General features: G+C 30.6%; 1 protein-coding gene across 1 annotated transcript in view; it reads left to right on the top strand.

The window, feature by feature from the left end:
• Positions 1–22,673, top strand: part of LOC148279977 (Ig kappa chain V region 3368-like) — a 138,494-nt gene that overhangs the window by 2,273 nt on the left and 113,548 nt on the right. The gene's annotated exons all lie outside the window — the stretch shown is intronic.

Below are 22,673 nucleotides of genomic sequence, written 5' to 3'. Positions count from 1 at the left end.
TTTTATTTTACCTGGACTGGCATCTAAAGCGTGAAACTGATCGAATGATGAAAGTAAATGATGAAAGTGATAATGTTGTATAAACAATTATTTTTAATACAGAAATTCAATCGCCCAGTTTATTAAAATTACTTAGTTGAATGATTACCTAAAATTTAATATTGTCGATATGAGCACGGTTTTTTTGCTGCCGATGTTTTGGGTTGCATATTAATTTGACAGTAAAAAGTTTGCTAATAAGGATGAATATATTGAGAAAGGTATTGAAAGGAGGGTGAATGCCAGGAATGGAGTGAACGGTGCATTTAAATCAACCTTGTCATATAAATGTTTGTCGTGGAAGACTTTTAAAAAGTTTTTTAATCCTTTCGGCAAATTGCTCGTATCCAATCGATATGATCCCAGTCGGTGATTTTTTTTTTCCATATATTTTTCAATCCATGGAAGGATATAATATTATGTTCTTCTGGATTACTTTCTTTCAGCGCATGGATACTAAGGCTACTAGGTCACAGGAAGTTCCCTCAAGCTGATTTTCTCGTTCAGTAAGGAGAATTTTTTTATTGAATGTAGGCGGTGTGAGGTAAATGGAGGGCAAACTTTCACTAAAGTTCTATTCGACCCTGAATAATAAAAAAAAATGGAAAATTAAAAAAACCCGGGTAAAAAATTTCATTGCTTATCAGTTCATGGTTTACCTCTTCGTTCTAATTCTCAAGGCACTCTCTTAATACCCATCCACCACTCTTAAAACTTGGGTGCAAAATTTCAACGCTTATCAGTTCATGGTTAACCTCTTCGTTCTTATTCTGAAGGCACGTTCTTAATACCCATCCACAATTCCTCTTTCTTCTCTAACTCATATAGTGTCAATGCGGCTCGACTGTGGAATCATCTTCCATCCACCATCAAATATGTTACTACATTATCTCTGTTTAAATCACGTCTGAAGAAACATCTCCTCCCTCTTCCTTAAACTCTCCTCCTTTCCTTTTTCCTCTTTCCTCTTTTTTTCTTTTTCCCATTGAGGAATAGTTTTTATTTAAGGTTATATATGAACCAATACGTTTATTTATATTTTTATATATCTTTTGCTTTTTAATATTTTTTGTCTATTGAATATGTTCTGTAACTTGAATTATAAAAACAAAACTTTTATTTTATTGGGTGGTTGGAATTAATTGCCATTTGGCAATAAGCCCACCAATGTACAAATAAAATTTAATACACAAAGTTAAATAAATAAATAAGAGTAAGCTAAATGCTGTCAAAATGCGATATCTCAGACGAATGTATGACTTTGTGAGTAAAAAATCAACTACCACAAACTTAGTGGAATATGTGGACTTTTTGCAAAGCACTGTAGGTTCCAGGGGACAAGTTGACGCAATTTATACGGACTTTAGAGAGGCGTTTGATAAACTATCACATTCTCAAAATAAAACTTGAAATTATTGGTATACATGGTGACCTATTGCGTTGGATTTAGTCATATAAATCAAAAAGGTGTCAAGTGGGGGTCACCAATGTAGGATAAGATGAGAATGGACATCGTTATCAACCTGCATCTAACCTAACATTGCTGACCCTGACATCCACACTCATCAAATCCTACATATTTGCAGAAATTAAATAAATCGCTTTAATAAAATGGTTTCCTCGTTTACACCATTAACACCTTTACATTAAATCACCCGTCTAATGAATTTAAAAGAGTTAATTGTATCAAAAAAGGTGGTAGCCAGCCTCACTGATTCAATTTTAGGGGTTTGCTTATGTAAAAGGACGGAAAACTAAATTAGAGCTTTCAAAGACGCCTAAGGACGATATTACGTAACTTGGGATATATGAACAAATACAGAAACTACGACGAATTTCGGTACGCCCACAAGCAAAATGTAATCACATATTTCCAATCTTTACTTTCAGTGAATTAACAAAGAAAATCGTAATTGTATGGCAGAATATAAATAACTAAGTAGTATTTTTTTATTTTATCACATCCATTGAAACCTAGGTAACGTTGATATATGATACCGGAGAATAAATTGATGTTCATCAATGAGAGATAAATGATGTTTCCAACGTCTAAAATATATTTTAAATCTTCAGTACTTGTTTCTTCACAACTCAAACTGCCATAGTCAAATAGAAATCAAGAGATTCCATTTTGTAAATCAACACTAGGACAAACTAAACTTTAAAACTCCTACATTCAAGACGCGACAGAGAATATTAAATTTATGTGTTAACTAGGTCACAAATATAAATTTCAATGATTTTCATTCCAGATAAACTTTTTTTTTGCTTTTGTAACTATTTAAAATTTAATTATATAATTTTATTTCGTTCATTTTATGCCTTTATCCCTGTTTTTTAATATTTTTTTAAATCCCACTCACTCTTTGAATTTGGCTTTCTCTTTAAATTTTTTATTTTAAATACTTCTCAAAACAGTAAAAAACGGAATTGTGATAATGTAATAATAATAAAAATATGGATTCAGCGGTGGTCTAATTGTTAAGTAAAAGCGCCCGCCCCAATCCCAAAACACATAAAATTAAAAAGATCAAATTATAAGGCGATGCCCTCCGATTTCATGTGAAATACTCAGAGTTGCATTTTACGAATGTATAGGATTCGATTGAAAATGATGACATTGCATCGTCGGTCATTAGTCTCTTTTAGGTGAACTAATTTAACACGTGTCTGTCATCGACTATGGACTATGGACTCTACAGAAACATCAAAAGCTTCAACTGAACTTCTTACTGCAGTATTGTCAGTTTGGTTTCTTTTTTATTTTATATTTTGTATTATTATTTTTAAAAATTTTTATATTTAATCATCATCATTTCCTTTCCGGACCAAATGGTGCATAGTTCAATAGCACCAATCGCAGCGTATCTTGATCATTTTTGTTACATAAAGGTAATATGATCAGTTCTATTTTTCATGTTCTAATCCAGAGACTATAAAATATAAATATTTATTTTTTATATAACCCGAAACCCCTTGCATGGTATGCAAATGGGCTAACCTTAGTATTAAGTAATTGCAAATTCGATTTTTATAAACGCCTCTCTGTGGGATTGATGTAAAGTAATCTAAAATTGGATGAGATTTTACAAAGACATACGTTGGAATGCAATCAATTTTTTACGTTAAATTACAGAAACATCTCAAACATTTGAATGATTACAAGAACATAAAGTTCCCTCGCGTGTTGATTGTTTATCTTACGTGAAATTGTGATTGATTATATTTAGTTTGTATGGGATAACAAAACAATACGGTAGTCTGAGGGAAAACGCCACCCTGGAGTAATCAGAATTCCATATATTCCCTGTCTGTAGACTAAACATACTTTTGCATACTCTCTCATTATGCCCCGTGTTTATCAAAGAGAAATAAAAAATATAGTCGTTTTATTTATTAATTACATGCAAATACGATTAAATTATATTTTTAATTTTCTGCAAACTTACACGATATTTTAAAGGCCTCACGCTGCTGTAATAATACCTCCGTGAAGAATTTCCACGCTTACCAGTATATGGTTTACCTCTTCTTTTTTATGCTCAAAGTGCCCTCTTGATTTCATTTCACAAAAGAGTTTTTCCACAAATATGGGTTTTTACGTTTCTAATGATAAAACATTATGTTTTAATGATATTTGCGATACTAATATCTAAGAGAATAACAATTATTCATAATTGTTTCCATCATTATTCTATCAGGGGTGCTGGAATACAATACTTGCTGATTTCTGCAAGTATATAATTTAAATTTACTGAAAGGGATCAGTTTGTTTGTTCCCTACAACTACACAAGAACGAGATCTCATGCACTGGTTTACGTACTAAGTAATACGAATTTATTATTTTTGCAATGTTAATTATGATCAAATTTAAATGAATCTTTAAATATGTATCTAAGTCATTGAAATTATGTTAAAATACATTTAAAGGAATTGACAAATATCCTTATGGCTTAAAAAAATAAAATTATTAGTAAATGTTTAAGTGATAATATTAAAATAAGGAATTCTCGTGGCTCGAAAAAAAAAATCAATAAATATACAAATACTTTTGTGATAATAATAGTATAAAAAAATAAATTCTCATGGTTTATTTTAAAAATTAATTATGGTAAATGACTTGTGCCATTATTATCGCTGAAGTGCGAAATGGTTTACCATATTTCATCACTAGAGAAAATACATATGAATGTTCAATCATTATAGTTAGACTTTAATTTGCATACATTAGTGTCATAACATTATTTTCATTATGAGGTAAATTCATCCAATAGTTAATTATACTTTTATCGGAATGTTCAATTTAATTTAATGTCAATAAACAGCTACGTTAATTTTCATTATTTGAAATGAAGATTTAAAATTCATAGATATTCAAACATAGCTGCGCAAGAAGAAAAAAAATATGTAAAATATTTTCTAAGGCATATGACCCGACAGTGACGGGTCATATGCCTATTAAAATATTAAAAATTATCCATATTATATTATATATCCATATCCATTCAATTAACCATATTAAAATTATCATGAACAAATGTGTTAACTATTTGTAAATGTTGTGTTTTTGTTGTAAAGTCTGTTGTTTTCTTGAAATAAATAAAAATAATAAAATGGCACTTTCCTGATATTTCCTTTAAAAATAAAACTAACAAATCTTTTTTTATATGGGTTAAAAGAACATTTCATCCTTGTTGTGTTAATGAGTTTTGTATAATTAAGGAAATGTTGTACTAAATTGGAGTTTAAATTTAATCCAGTTCATTTAAGTGAAACCGAAGCAAACAGCCGTTTCTCGCGGGGTACATGTACGTAACATTTATAGGTAAAGAAAACATATTTATTATTACACATGTTTCTTCCTAACCCCTAGTTTCTTAAGTCAGTCTCGTGTTAAATGTAAATGCGGATATAAATCACCCACGCTATTTCGTTTTTGATCCAATTCGGGGTACAGGAGTCTTGTAATAACAGGTTTGGGGTTCTAATTCAGCCGATACACCCCCTTAACCCTAAACGGTACACGAATGGCATTTGTGATGATATTATGGGGTTGTTTACTTTACATTCGTCACGGAAAAAAAATATTTTAGAAAAATATATGTGAAAGCAGAGATAAGAACTTGTATTCGCTCTTATGTTATGCAATGTATTTACTAATCATTAAACGAACTGAATTTTTTTATGTCATGAGCGCCTAAAAGGCATGATAGGGTATTTTTGCAATCACGAGCTTGATCATTGAAACCTTTGTATTTAAAACGTTTCGGTATTTAAAGTTCTGGTATGATTAAAAAAAAAAACAGAAAAATCATCATTATTTGTAATAAAAAATGCTGGTTTAATAGGCAATATTTGGTTTAAAATAAATAAATTAAAAAATATTGGTAAATAGGACACTGGTTTAAAGAAGAAAAAATAAAAGAATTGTTCTCAAATCAAACATTCACGCTTTACTTAAATACTTGGAACATATTGTATTTTTTTTATTTTGAAATGTACTTGAGTATTATTCTTTGAAAGTATATTGAAGTTACTTAAGATTGTGAAAAAATATCTTTATTTATATAAAATGCTTAAGATGAAACGTTTCTCGGACCCTCTAGAAAAGCTTTTGATACAAGAAAAGAAATTTAATGAAAGTTTGTAGAGCAGAAATTGGATTTTGAAAAGGTTTACATTTTATAAAATTGACAGATAGCGGGAGCTTATTTTAACTTTCTTCCTATTTATGTTACCCGGAAACACTTAAGAAAAGGTTTTCATTAAAATTATAATTTGTCTTGTTTTATTTTTTTGCTTTAATCAATTTAACAATTATGTTTATAGACGAACTTTAAAAAGAAGTTTTTTTAAAAAAAATCTTAGTTGTAAATAAGGCTGAAGTCGGGTAAAACGCACGTAAAATGAGAAAATCATACGATTTTGCCATTTTAAAACAGAGGATTATTTTGAAATTGTTTTACGGTTTAAAATTAAGAAATAAAAATAAGATTAGTACAACAGTTTAAATTTTTGTATAACTGAACAATAATTACTTTTGGACCGGTAGATAACGCCATTTCAAATTTTGAATTAAATTTAGTTTGATATGATTCTCATATCAAACCAGTTTAGTTTGAACTAAATATTGAAATAAAATTTGTTCAAATAATTTAAAGATAATAGTTTAATAATGAAGGGAAAACGGAAAATCTTAGTTTTTTATTTTGAAAAGAAAAACAAGCATTTTAAATCACACAAGTTTTTGTGACATTTTGTTTTATTTCTCCGTAAAATTATGCCTCCGGTGATGAAACATTTTAATTTAAACCTATTTTATAGAACAGTATTATTTTAAGAAGATAATTCTAGTGGTAATGTTCAATTTCTAACAATATCTTATTTAGATTTTAATTACCTTCATATGTGTGCCGGTAAGGGGCTGGTATGAATGTAATAAAAACCTTAATAAGGTAGTGTTAGAAATTAAATTTTACAAAAAATATCCTCTTTTTCTATTTAAATAATGCAATCCTTTAAAAAAATTCAACTAAAATATTTCTATTTAAGTATTACCGAGGGCATAATTTACGCTGAAATAAAAGAAAATGTCACCATAGTATTTCGCAAAATAGTCCGTGGACTTGTACCTGAAGTTGAAACTGATCATCTTACCTTCATGTAACAAAAAAAATGTAATCAAGATACGCTGCGATTGATGTACCAATGCAGTGCTCTTTGCACCATTATGTGCAGAAAGGGAATAATGATAATGATATTTATTTTCAAAAACAAAATTTAAAAAAAAAAACAATTTCTTCGGCCATTATAATTCGAAATCTGCCAGTCGAAAAGTAATTATATTTTGGTTATATAAAATTTACAAGTATACTTTTTTGATAGAAATACGTTTGAAAATTATTGTTTTCATCAAATTTTTTTTTTCATTTTAGAGCGATTTAAAAGAACATTTGTTTTAAAGAGGCGAAATTGAATGATTTCCTCATTTTTCGTGCATTGTACCTGACTACAGCCCCAAGTAAATCACTCATTTTTCTTGATAAAAATGAATCCCCTTAAATGCTCACAATATAGAAATTTACAAATGGCGTCTCTTTATAGTTTTATTTTTTGGGTAAATTGTTTATTATGGAAACTAAAGGCATCCATGAACCCTTAAAAACGCCCAGTTTTATCTGTTGTCTTCGGACGTGCGGTATACAAACACGATAACTTTTTTTTGGTAAACACAAACAAAACATACCGATACAGAAAATAACATTCTGATAATCTTTTTAAAAAAATAACAAAATCGGTTCAGGTTGGAGGTGCGGAAAACGGGAGAGCGAAAACTTGATTTCGACGATTTTAATTAGGTATAATCAATCCGTCGTGTCATGCAATGAGGAATTCCAGCCCAACCCAGAGTTAAATTTTAAAAATGTTTTCGTGTACACGTGAATATTTAAACATTTTGGAGTAGAAAGAAATATTTTAAAAACGCACGCATAGTAAATAAAAAATGTTAAAAATAGTATTCATTTTAAAATCGTAAATAATGACGTCATTCCTTATATCTACGTGTTGTATTTCCGGTTTCCGCTTCAAAGCCCCCGCATCTTGTGTAAAACGTTTTGACCATAGAAAAAAAGTATAATTTGTATAATTTGACATTTCAACCAGAGATTATGTTAACTCTCTAGGTTTTTCTAAATCGAAACGTTCGTGAAAACAACCATAACATAGAAATGAGCAAATTACGATCAACTAAATGAAGTAATCAAAGCAATATTCCATAGATTCTTGTCAGTTTTGTGATTGGCTGGAGAAATGCAACTTACCGCGGTCAGTGAAAGTAAGAACGCCAACCGTTTCATGACGTCACTACTGAAAAGTGACACACTAATTACCGTCATTTGGCGCGGTATTTGATAAATGTAACTTTAAAAAATCATATTTTTGTAAATAAAGCACAAAAAAAAATATATATATATTTTTGCTTAGTTAAATAGTACGCTAATATAAAAAAAATAAAAATGAAATTCCTCATTATTTTTTTTTATACATTATGGAGCATTTAACTGTGACAGGAAAGCAATGTTACAAATCATAAAAACAAAAAAAAAATGATTTACCAACAATTTTTAGAATTTTACAAAATTGTTTGAAAATAATAGAAAAATAAACATTAAAATGGAACCAGTAAATAAATGTTAACGAGAAAAATTGAAAAATTCACCGTTGTGCATATGTCATAATTGGAGACGAGCAACCGCACATGCGCTCTGAAGCTGCAAGACATGCTGGGATATTTATTTATTGCACACCGCCCTTGGGGTGGTTTTCACAAAAATGGCGCTATACATCCAAATATACATAAATTTTAGTTTAAATATTTACATTACCTCAACTCTTCCATCTGTTAAATTTTGTGAAGCAAAGAGCTGAAACTTTTATTGATGTTAGTAAGATTCATCTAGCTGAATTATTTAAAATTCTGTTTCGCTTCTGTATCATAAATACGCCAAATTTCACTTGCTAACGTCATCATTAAAGTGTTATTTCAGCTAAATATCTTTACTAATCTGCATTTCTGTTTTGTCTGTGGAATTTGGCGTAGCTTCAGGCGAGGGCTGCGAACTTAGTGGAATTTGTCTAAGCGATTTCGCTTCTTCCGAGCGCGTCTTCGTCTCCGCGTCATAATGCCTAAATTTGTAAATTAAAAAAGTCACAAAAGTTTATACATTATTAATGAGATCGTCTGGACAAATGGCGTCCCGTGTTATTGAATGCCGAACGTGATCCGGGAATTTCAAGTGATATGAAATGCTAAATATTTTCTTAATTTGTTGAATACTGTCATACAATTTTGCAGTGGTATTTCTTGGTTTGGCAGGAATCGATTTCATGCATGGTGCAACTATAAAACACTACACAATAATACGGATAAGTTATTTTTCTGCACATTTTCTAGAGATTAGAGTACATGCAGGTATGGTAATCATTCTTACTCTTTGGGTGTCAGTCCAGGGAAAATAAAATATTCCAGTTTAAACAAACTTTTAAATCAATCATTCACGGCCCCGGGTAATGGATCGAAACCACGACCTCAAGAATGATAGGCAAACGCGCTTACCACTACGCGAAGTGAACTTGTCTCCATTCGATTTCCTTATTCAGCATTTTTATCTGAGATGAGTCATCGAGCCGCAATGTCCTGATTTCTGGCTATATTTCTCACACAAAACTGTAATATTGACCGTGGAAATGTTTTATTGGCTTTGTGATAGGTAAATGCAATAATTATTATTTATTCAATCTTTTTTGTAAAAATCTAAAATATTTTATTTTTTTTGTAAAAAAAAATGAATGTTTATCTTGATTTTTAAACTTGGGAATTGAATCCAGTACAAACGTACAAACTTAGGACATAGTTACTCAAAACATTTTCGATGTTTTTGAAATTCAAAAAAGTTCAGCTCATAGGGTTTTTTTAAATAACAATATTTTAAAAAAGCTTGTGTAGAATTTCGCTTGTCGTATTACAAACTCTTATTTTGAATATATATTGCTACTTACTTACGATTTTACGGTGTAACTATATATCTTGTAACATAAAGTAGAATGGAGTTTCTCATCGTTACTATGAAACTCTAGGTTATTTTCCAATTTGAGAAAGCTGTAGACGAGAGAACACACTTTAAAACGAAAAATAATTTTGCAAAGTGTTTTTTTTGTCAGAAAACCTTATTCTGACATATTTCCTTTAAAAGCGTATTTTTATACACCTTTTATTAGAAGCTCCTTTCTTTTTCCCCATATGAGAATATCATCTGTTCATAAGAAATGATTTTATCGTATGATTTAAGAGTTTTTTTAACTTTATATATTAGGTGTTAACATAACATGTTTCCGTTTTTCCCAAATGAAGAGAACAAAAGGACAAATAACAATAAACTAGTCAATTATTGATTTCTCCTTTATTACCGCAATTAAACGCAAGCAGAAGTAGGTGTCGAAAATGCTCACTTTCATCTACTTGATATTCCATTTTGAAGGCTTGTATGTAACGTAAAAACAAACACATTGTCCTGTAGAAAATAAAATTTTCTTTCAAACGACCTTAACCATTTTATTGTGCTTTGGTGAAAATTTTCAATTTTGAAAAAAATCAGACAAGGGTTATGTTAATATTCAGTGCACAATAGATTTTACCCGCAAGCTTCGCTCGCGTATTAAAGGAGAAATTAGTATTGTCGATTAACAAAAATAATTTTCCAAATAAAATGTTTTTTCTTTTCAACAAAAGTAGCCTGTATCAATTGCCGGCCTTCCAACTATCGCTATGCAAAAAAAAACAACGGTGGAGAAAGCAGAGAAGACGATTCTGAAGAGACCACGCTGAAATGATTGGTCCAGCGAGGAGTCCTAAGACTATGATGCTCGAGATCCCAGAGGGATGCTTACCACCAAAGAGATTAGAGTAAATAGGACGTCTGTGCCACAGAATCAAGACTAATATCCTGCCAAAACATATCGCACGAAGTTGTCTTCGATGATACCATACCTATTGTTAAGTAAATTACAGCATTTATCAATATTTTTCCTGACCTAACATCAGGATAGAAGAAATTTTTAAGGATTTAAAACCAAACAAAACATCATTTTTGAGAATCCATTGCATTGCATAAAAAGTTATTAAATTCATCGCGCGTCGTTGTAAACATCGTTAAATTTCATAGTGCATTTCATCATTCAGTGCCCGAATTGAAAAACATTCACATCATATCAAAGGTAGGTGTCCATTCCATGTTCCTATCCTTTATTCAAATATTCCCAACTCATCACAAAACTGAATGAAATTCGTTTTTCCATTACAGTCCGCCTTTTTGTTAACGCCTATAGTAATTCTCCATCTCTCTTATAATAAGATATTTACCAACACATCTATCGTAGCGCCATTAACAGAAGCTGTGGATTATTTTTGTTCTAACCCCTAAACGAAAATGAGTTTCAATGAGAAACATGGATTTTTGTAACAATAATTAATTGGATTTTCGGCTTTCGTCCTTATGCCTCTATCAATAAACGCGTAACCCAATTTAGAGAGGTTTTCTTTGATTTATGGACATGTAATAAATTGATCAAATTTAGCGTAGTATTGACGTGCGGATTAACGTTCATAAGATAAATGAGTTTTTTCACCTGATTCCGTATTTGTTTCCAACGGGGGTTGTTATTTTCAAATTGAATTATCTGATGATGCGACTTAATAAAATGACAGCGAATAAATATATATCATGAAAAAATAAACCACAAAACAGATATTTGAAATTGAATCTACCACATCGGTGAAATTTGTGGTCATAATTATTCTTTCCGCGCCCACTAAATTATGTAATGTCCCAAGTTTAATCCAAAAGGGCATTTCATTTGTAAACCAAATAAAGCGTTTTTTGATAATATGTTACATTAAGGTAAGGTGATCAGTACAACGCTTCAGATGCGCCAGTTCAGAAACAATAAAATATTTCTATTTCAACAGTCTTTGAAACCAATATTTCACATGCGCCTTCCAAGAAATCGAACTCTGGATCTCGAAAATGGAAGGTGAACTCATCTATCTCTACTTGATTTTCCTGTATAGAATTTTCGCCTGAGAGAAGTCATTATTTCAAAAACACAATTCCATGTTTCTGGTTCTATTTCGCACTTAAAACTGTATTATTTATCCGCTTAGACACAGAAAAGATATTTGTTTCATGATATTTTAAAAAAATAAAAATTTCAACCGGCAGTAAAGTTATGACGCAAATTCAATCCTTTATGATATTTTGTGTTTCATAATACCAGTTACTTAAAAACCAGTCGCAACGCTTCTATATACCTGCGTGAAAAAATTCAACGCTTATCAGTTCATGGTTGACCTCTTTGTTTTAATTCTCAAGGCACTCTCTTAATACCCATCTACAATTCTATTCTCAATTATATTAAGAGTCGCAATTAGAACTAGCTCCCTCGGTATATTTGACAATCTTGATGTCAAATCTATAAAACAACTTAATGTTAAGTCTTTGTTACTATACGCACGTAAACATTATTCTCTACCTTCCGTTACAAATACAAGAGTTACTAGATACTTTACCCTGATGCTGCAAAAAAATAAATACAACTATCGGACAATCTACTTCCATTATCCATAAGGACAATTAGTAAGTTCTCACAATATAAAATTACTGTTGAGAAATGGATAGTGGAAGTGGGTTGCACACGGATCGATGAGTGGATCAAGTCAAATAGGTAAAATGTGTGTACTGTGTATGAAATTTGTTCTTTTGGTCTATATAAATTGGTTTTGTTTTTTATTTTTTATATTTTTTATTTGAGTTTATATTGTTTATTATGTAAATGATAATTAGGTTGATTGGATTAATTTCGTTTTTTTATTGTTATTATTATGTTAACTTTGTTTAATTGCAAATTTAAGGCATGTTTCAAATTTTGTAAAATGTTTCTCTCGGCACGGGACACACCAGTGAGGGGACGTTATTCTGTATAAAAATAAGAATACAAACAATGTAAAAGTATGAATAAATAAATAAATAAAATAAATAAATCTGTTTTTTAACTTGACTTTTAAAAAATAAAAATTTTATTTTATTGGTTGGTTGGAAGAAATTGCCATTTGACAATAAGGCCCGCCAATGTACAATTAATATTACGTACAAAAAGTTAATTAAAAAATAAAAATGAAAAAATATACCCAAACAAACGTTAGTCCACCGGCTATGTTACGGATGCTATGGAATCTTAGTTAACAGCATCATTAGGTTCTGAGTTCGCTAAATCCACTTAATAAATCGGTCCCGAGTTACGACAGGGTAACTTTGCTGGTAGCTTTATCCAAGTCTAGGGCGGTTAAGTAACAAAAGTTTGACGGTCTTTTCTCTACTATCTACGGCCAGCATGTTGATATGTATTGTATTTATACTGCAAATAAGAAAAGGTGGCTTGAAAACGCTAAATACGAGGCGATAATGTTTTTTTTTTAAATAAACTCTAAAATACCATGGTAAATAATTCCTTTGCGCGCGGTGATGTAACATTGTGTTACCACAAGCAAAAAAATATTCAAAAGTTTACATTTTTATTTGTTTTATTATTAAAAGGAAATATTTGAGTTCTTATGATTCACCTTAATATTTAATTTTTAACGAGTTGTTAATAACTCGTTAAAAATGTTTAACAATTAGAAAATGGAAATCAGGTTGGGGTTCGATCCACGAGCCGTGAGTCCAAGACACTTGCTATGGGACGACAATCTTATATATTTTTAAACATGGAGACATATTGCTTAATAATTCCTTTTATTTACTTTTTAATTTATATACTTATTTTTTTTTTAAATATTTTCTTATTTAAAAAATATATATGTATATTTATTAATTAACGGACATTTTTGATTTATACAATAATAAGGTTTATAAATATAGACTTATAATTTAGCCTTGTTATAGTAAAATAAACTAAAAATCATAAATACGCCGCTTATAATACGCGTGCGTCTCCCTTCACTGCCAATACCCGACTGAATCTGCTTCACATAACACCGACCACATAACAGCGTCTCTGTCTTCCTTGATATGAGTTCTTTTTTGTGCTCTCTCTTATACATACCTATGTTTTGCTGTTTTGGTGGACATTTGTTCTTTGCGAAGCAAAGATAAGTATTTTTTGTATTATAATCCAGTATACTTGTAGTTCTACAAATTTTACTTTCCGAATTCCGGTGTGAAAATGTGAACTTGAAGATCGAAAAAATACAACTTCATAATTTAAAAAAATAAAAGAGAAATATTAAGTCAAAAATCGTATGTACACTAGTGTAACATCACAGCCACACAAGAGTTAATGGCGAGGGTGATATGCCTGTGACAATGTGCACCAATACGAATATAGATCCTTGTATAATAAATAACAGCATTTATTATTATTATTTCTGGCCAACTACTTTTCCATCCTTCCCTTGACCCATCCTTACCTACCTTACATAAAGATAAAAGAATTACAAAATTAAAGCATTTGGATTTGGAATAATGGATTCGGATAGTAATAATGGCGGCCTCCGTGGTGTAGTGATCAAGATGCTTGACTCACACACGGAAGGTTCCAGGTTCGATTCCCGGGAGAACACAAAAAATTAAATGTGATTTTTCTCAAGCCTGGGTGTTCTGTGATTTCATTCACCACTGTAATTGGGCCTCCTTGGTGACCCCAGGGAATGAAGAACGTTCATTCGTTATTTTTTAAATTATATTGACTGATAGAAGAACTTTACAACAGACAATTTTAAAAATTACGAGTACTTCAATTTTAACAAAAAGAATAACAAATATTGATTATTTTTATCCTAAAGAAAATTTAAACCGTGTTTATAAAAATAAATTATGAGGAATATTTTGAGATTATCAAACTTTTTGAAGACTTGCAGAACTTTCTAGAAAATTTTGGACAAACTAAAAACATTATTGATAAATCAAACTGATCGTAGCAGAAGTAAACGAATTGAAAAATATTTCCAGGCGTTGCCTACTATGGAGGTGAAATATTTCAATCAGATGAATCTCTGCCGTATTAGTAACGGATTAGGCTCTTTAATTTCCTTATCTTCAACAGATGGAAGAATAAAAAAAATAAAGATGTTCAAATAAAGGCCAAATGGTGAATGTTACACAATAAGTGAAATGACTTCTTAAAGTAGCATGGATGATCGGCCTCGTGAGAGAAGTCTACACTTACGGAGAAGTGGAGTAAAAAAAAAATGTTAAAAATCTTACATCTACAATAACGTAGAAATAGCATTGACTCCAACTCTGACACGTTACATTGGCTGCGAAATAATAATGTGTTGTTCCTTGATTACCACAGCACAAACTATGGCTTTCATGCACCAATGTGTCGACTGTGTTGGATTGTAAACTCGAGACAAGATCTGAACTTTGTTGGTGTTAATCGTTCTAGGTTTAATCAATTATAAAGAAAGACCAGATAAACTTGTCTCGAAGTAGTATTTTTTTGTTTTAGCTTTAATTTTCTTTGGTTGTATTTTATTTCAGTTGTACCTGTATGTATTATTAGGAAATGTATTTGCTATTGTGAAATGGACTTAATAAGTCCGTAAATAAATACATAAACCAGCTACTGACAGGTCATAAGCCCTGTAAATACCTAGATGCTTTATCCCCTTCTTTAAAATGTTCTTCAACTCTGTTGTAATATGTTAATAATAATGATGTTGAACATTTTTACGCTTGTTAATTTTAAGCATTTTTCATACATCTAGTATCAGCTATTTTATGTTACATATATTCTAGTCTTTTGCGATCAGATATACGCTCCAGAAATAATGAAATATTGCAGTTTAACCAACCTTTACAAACCAAAAAATCATTCCCACTTTGCAGGGAATCAAATTTATAACTTTAAAAATGATATAGAAACGCGTCAGCAAGTACATAAAGAAGCGCACTTGTTTCCACTCAATTTTCTTATTGAGAATTTTTACCCTAAAGCAGCCATATAGTCAATAAACACATGCCCAGAGTTCTCATTTTATTTTGCACACAGAACTGTATTTTTCAGCATCCTGGACACTGCAAAAAAACAAATAAGTTGTAATGATGTATACGAAATTTTTAAAATAATATAAATTGGCACTAATATGTTTTCTTCTATTATTTAAAAGGAAATCATGCTTCGATAACAGTTGGCTTATAAAATTCATTTGAGAATTTTATAAAAAAAAAGTCGTGGGGTGTGTGCTTTAGTAATTAGACATGCTACAGTCAATGAACATTTTAAATCTAATGGTCAAAAATAAATCAATTGAAGTGCGTGCGTTTTAAGAAAAAAATCACAAAAGGTGTTTTTTTTTTGGTGGAGATAAATTCTTCCATTTGCGTATTTTTGACCATTAGATTTAGACAGTATAATTTTTATAGCTTCTCCCATGTTAAATTCTAAAATTCAATGTCATATTAAATGTCCAATATTCAATGTCATATTTAATGTCCAATATTAAATATGACATTGAATATTCCTTTTTCGTCCCACTAGACATACTTAATTACTGAGCAACGACTAGGATATTTTTTTTCAGGTAGAGCAATTAGTATTTTTTTTTTCTTTGAGAAGATGTACATATTGATAAATGACAGCTGGCATGTTTGCAAAACTCACACAAACGCATTTAAAATGGACGGTGATTTAAAAATATTATTTTTAATTTATTAGTCTGTCCCCTTCTTATGTGTTATCTAAAATTCAAATGCGTATTTTTTTTTAATCCACGTAATATAAGGGTTGTAAATGTGAAAAAAAAAATGTTTTAGAAAATGTAATAAACATTAAAAAATATTTTTACAGCAGTACATTTTACATTTAATATTTAGTGCTCATCATATTGTAGTAAAAACGAATAAACTGTAATTAAAATGCATACCAAGTTATGTTTTTATAGTAGATTGTTTTAAGTGTATATAATAATGGGATTTATTGTTTATCAGTATGTGTGAATACATATTTTCTCCAATATAATATATTGTACCGAGAATAACTTTAAATTTATTATTATTTTAATGAAAACAAAATAGTAAGTAAAAATGTACTTTTTAGAAAATAAATAAAAACATGAAATTTTCTTGACTGATGTTTTTTTTCATTTACACAATCCTCTATTTCAAAGGTGATTTGATTAAAACATAGAATATAAAACTAACATTAAATACTTAAGTTTTTTAAAACAACATTCTGTGCATCAAAAATGCGTTTGTGTAAGTTTTGCGAACGCGCCAGCACTAGATAATCAATATATGCATCCGTTACTATATTAAATGAGAAAGTTCATTTTTAAACCAGTGTTTTTAATCCATAGCTTTATACCATATATTCAACACAAATTATTATATTTTAACTATAAAAAATCGCAGCGAAATAAAGGTTTCAGCTCTGTAATTTTATGAAAATCAACAGATGGAAGAATTTAATAAATATGGATATTCAAACAAACAAAAAATGGTGAATGTTACACACTGCTAAAAATGGCCACTTAAACCAGCCAATAACAGGCCATAAGTCCTGAAAATGCCTAGATTTCAATTTTCCCTTCTATAAAATGTCCTCCATCTCTGTTGTAATTTGTTGATCTTAGTGACTCCCTAGGGGATGAAATTCAGTGTTTTGTATACAAGGATTTGGACAAACTCAAAATATTGTAATAAATGTTTAGTTTAGAGCGCTAGATTGAAATTCAAGTTGAGTCAGTATTTTTGAGACAGTTTATGTTTCATTCAACATCCGGCAGACTCAAGTTATAAATAGTATCCCGATACCACCCGTCTTAGTGATTCCATCTATATATCTCCGTCGTTGCCCCTCCATTACGGCCAATGAGATAAATTATCTCCCACCGAGGTACAACCGACCTACCCCAGCTCTAGTCAGGATACCAACCTACCCAACCAACTCTTAAAACTACACAGATTTACTTAAAAGTATACTCTTCTAGAAAAAAAAGGAGTTTTCTTAATCATGAAATCATAAGTTCAATACCTAATTACTAATTCCAAAGGATAAATTGATATCCACAATGGGTTATAAACAGTCACAAGGCCCAAAAAGGGCGATATTACAAGTATTTTTCTAGAGAAGACTTTTCAATTAATTCATGTAGAAATTTATACACATATTACGGTAAATTTTTGCTCAAAAAAATCTTAAAGCTACTATATCTGATCTTCAGGAGCTTTTTTCAAAAAGGTGCCTTGCGGTGACCACGATTTATCTAAATTGAATCATCTTAAATGAAAAAAAAATGGAGTTCGTAAATATAATTTATTATTTTGTAATTAATCGAAGTAAGCAATTTTTTTTGACATAATGGCGGCGCGGCTTATTACAAAAAAGTGGTTCTTCACCAAAAATTTTCACTTACATTGTTTTAAAAAAAACAAATATTCATTTGTTAGATAAAACCTCCAATGTATTACTGAAAAATATACTTTTTTAAATTTTATTATTCTTTATTTGGATAATCAACAAGTAAATTTTTCTGAATATAAAACAAAATATATAGGCCAATAACAGGTTTTCACAAGTAACATCACAGTAAGTTAAAAAATATTCTCGAACATAAAACGATCAGTAATCTAATGTAAATTAAAAAGAAAAGAAAAAACACAACAAATTATTTCGAAAGCAAACGCCGCACGTCATTATGATTATTTGCAAATAAATCTTTGTTTAATGATTTTGTTAGCACATTTAAATAATTAAAAGTTTGCCATAAATATGAATTTTGCTTATAATTAAACGAAACAAGAGGAATGTGAATAAGTAGGTTATTCGTTGGTTAATTGGAAGAAACAATTTTATAGATTTTGTAAAGTAGTTCAGGACAGTCAATTGAACCAGGGGAAATTTTTAATCGATAAATTATATCAGCTATTTCACGATGTTTTAGCAGAGGTAATAAGTGATGTTTTTTACATATTTGAATATATTGATCGGGTTTAAACTCAAGTTTCAACCAGAAACACATGTACAAAACGAATTTCTTTTGGAAGTTTTTAATGCGTGATATCTGCACATTGTACATAGGATTCCATATTTGTGATGCGTATTCCAGGTTGCTATGCACCAATGTACAGTAAAGGATTTTGAGTGTCTTTGCCATAGTGAACGACGTAGAGCTACGCATAAAAAGCTTGCTTTAAAATTTAAGACAGATCGGCTCAGCTGTTTCCGAGAAATCTTGGTCACCGACTTAAAAAACCCAGTTTTAAGAAAAAAGCGTTTAAAATTTCAAAAACACTTTATAGAGTATTAAAAAAAAAAAACTAACATCGAGTCGTCTATTTCAGGGCCATATTAAAATACACCTTCAACCCCTTTGGAAGCATCTAATAGCTCAAGCTGGTGTTGTCTGCGGACCATTTTTCTCTCTCGCGAGCTCTTAATAGGCAAGTAAATGAAAGGGACGGCGTTCTAGGTAAGCTCTATCGCTCCAACCTCCTACTGGAAAACGCTCTGACACGTCTCTACAAATATGCATGTAACTTTAAAAATAATAGCCGGATCGACGTTTTGTGTGTGTATAAAGGTATATGTACATTATGCTAATATACTTTTAAAAAGTCGTTTTAAAAAAAGTCTAACTGTATAATATAACCTATGATTCATATTTAAAGGATTATCTTTGAGGTCAAACATTTTACTAAATGTTATTAAATATTTGTAAATTACCACTTACCGACTTTTCTATGTCTACCGGTTTCGAGACGTACCCGTCTGTTCGTCAGGACACCAATTAAACCAACATGCAAACCATCATGCAAAACCCACTATCCACATTCACCATAGTTGTTGCCTAAAAATATAAAACCAACACGACATGCATTTTAATAAGCACATGCACTGATTAGGACAAACATGCACTGTTTAAATTATGAAAATGTTATCTTGTTTGAAAATTACGAAAAAAACTAGAGGGGATGGAGGGAGGTGATAAGCTTAATAGGTTTTATAGGGTGACCATTACAGTAGAACATCGTATAAAATATTTCTCATTAGGAAAGCTTTAAAAAATAATGTTCTTTTGATTATTAATCAAACAAACTTCCAATATAGTCTATTAATAAGTTAGGTAAAAAGTTTTCCTGTCACATTATGATTGATTGATTGATTGATTGAATTTGGTTGGCATTGTGATGTCATGGTCAGCGCATTTATCTACCATTCAGGAGGTCTCGGGTTCAATTCCCGACGTGGTTGATATGAAATATTTATTTAAAATGGTGTTTTGACACTAAAATATTTCATAGTCCCTGGACTGGTACGTATCGTGGTGAGACGTATCTTACCTTCATGTAATAAAAATAATCAAGATACGCTGATTGGTGTACCAATGCAGTGCCTTATGGACCGTTAGGTGTGGAAAGTGAATGATGATGATATTCTTGAATCGAAAACTACTCAAAGCTCAAAGATGAGAAATGTACTACTCGACTATTTTTTTAAGGTAAAATAATTCGAACATATCGCAACCGAGATGGTCAACATTTCAGAGGATGGGATAAAGAAGTTTAGGCATCTTCAGGGGTTATGACTTGTCATAGGCTGGTTTAAGTGGCCACTTTACATCCTGTTTAACATTCGCCATTCAGTATGTATTTTAACATCTCATGTATGAATCTCAACCACATCAATAAAAGTTTCATTTCTTTAACTTTATCAACATCAAAAGATGAAAAAACTGAAGAAAAATATATGATCGAACCCTGAAAATGCGTAGACTTCTATAATCCTTTACCAAAAACGCTGTTCATCTCTGTTGTAATATTTAAGTAGTAATAGCTCCCTAGAGGGTGATCTAGTTCTTGTCTACAAAAATTTAGAATGACTCAAAATATTATCGACAAATACTTTTATTCATTTCATTAAACATAGATTTTTTTAATTATTGTCATGCTTTAGAAGAAAAGATTCAATTAATTATTCCTTTTTTTATTGTCCTGTATTTGCATATACTAGTATATGTTTCTAAATTGTGCGTTTATATTATAATGAATCCTTGAAATAGCTCCAATGATGTTTAAAATAACGTAAATAAAAATCATCAAATAGGCAAATCAGCATTATGGTGAAAGTTCTTATCTAGAAGATGGCTATCGAAAGTTTTACAAAGGTATCAACTTACTTATAAAATAATGAATTCCGAATTAACATCGGTTTTAAAATGAATTTATTGGTTGCAAAGACATTAATTAATAAAATATCCATTTCATTATCTTACAGAATCTCTAGTTATATAATATATTTATTTACATTCTTAAACAGCTTCTAAGCCTGTTGACTGCTAATTCTTGTGCCTAAAACATAATAAAGCTACGACTCTATTAATATATCAATTTATATTAAATGGTGTCATATTTAAATCGAGATGTAGTCCCGTGGCTAGTGTTGCGGACTCACGGATCAGAGGTCCGAGGTTTGAATCCCACTCTACCCAAACTTGATTACCATTTTCTATTATTGAGTTATTTACCTCTCGTTGAAACTGCCCCCAAAATTGAAATATTTGGGTAAATAATAAAAAAGCAAATATTTCCTTTTTTAAAAATAAAATTAAATATTTAAACAGAATACAACATAGATAATATTATTATTAGTATATAAAGCGTTATTTTTTTGGTCAAACATTTTATAAAATTTTATTTAATATTTGTATAAACCACTTACCGACTTTTCTATGTCTACCTTTCAGTATAGCCCATTATACGATTTTATATTGTAATGGTCACCCTATACCTATTAAACTCACGCCTCTCACATTATCTCTTCCCTCTTTTTTCAATTGTTTTTCCCAAAACTTCAAACATTTTCATAAACTAATCAGAACATGTATTGGTTGCCAATAAAAAGCATGCCATATTGGTTCTAAAGTTTTATGCAATAACTGTAGTAAAGGTGTTTAGTGGGTTTTGAGTGTTAATTTTACTAGTGTACGGACGTACAAACGAGTACGTCTCGAAACCGGTAGACAAAGAAATGTTGGTAAGATAATAATACCTTATTTTATATTAAATGTTAATTATTGTAATTTATTTACGGCGCTACAAATTGGGACGAATTATTAACAGAGTGAATGGGTTGAGTGAAGATGCCGGGCCATTAACCCGTTAGAGCATGCTAACTTAATTACAGGAGTTTTTAATCGAATTATCTTCACTGGTAACACTGTTTTAAAGACGGGAAATCTTTTTTTTACCATAAATAGTACAATTGAGAACAAAACTTATGCATCATATTGCTTTACCACAAGATTTATTATAATTATTCTAGAAAAAAAAACTTCGTTTTTGTTGTATTTACTTCAAAAGTTATGTGCAAAAAATATATCAACACGACTTGTAGCTACAAGGCTAATATGCAGTACAAGTAAATCTGAAGGGATTCAACGTCTTTCAGCTACAGAGCGCGTGTCCGAAGGGTTGGAAATCTAACTTACTAACTAACTAACTAACTAACTAACTAACCATCACGCCATTTCCCCAGAGGGGTAGGCAGAGAGGATAGAACGCCACACCACTCTGTCCTGGCACACTTCCTTTGCTTCCTTCACATTCATACATCTTCTCATGCACGCACGTCGATTATTCCGACTTTTCACATGACCACTTTCAAGAATTTGTTGTACTTGATCATGCCATGTCTTTCTCGGCCTTCCTCGACTTCTACAACCAGACACATTCGCATCATAAATCTTTTTAGCCGTTCTTTCATCATTCATTCGCTCCACATGACCGAACCATCGCAAAAGACCTTTCTTAATTTTGTCGATAATGCTTAACTCAGCCTTGCATTCTGCTCTAATTAATCCTAATAGAAATCTAAACCCTATATACTGTTGAAGTTTACGTTAAGAATAAATGACATGTATATTTGGAAGCTTATAATAACTGAAAATCTTGCAGCTGCAAAACGCATGAACGAATAGAATTCTAGCAAAAGAAAATAAAACGAAAAATAAAAAAAATCAAATGTTCACGATATGACGGCATAAAAAACAAACATTTATTGACAATTCTTGATG

Source organism: Micrasema longulum, unplaced genomic scaffold, assembly GCF_059751315.1.
Source record: "Micrasema longulum isolate JH-2025_06_02 unplaced genomic scaffold, ASM5975131v1 h1tg000635l, whole genome shotgun sequence".
NCBI classification, from domain to species: domain Eukaryota; kingdom Metazoa; phylum Arthropoda; class Insecta; order Trichoptera; family Brachycentridae; genus Micrasema; species Micrasema longulum.
The sequence above is the reverse complement of the archived record's forward strand: the minus strand, read 5'-3'. Positions and strand labels throughout refer to the sequence as shown.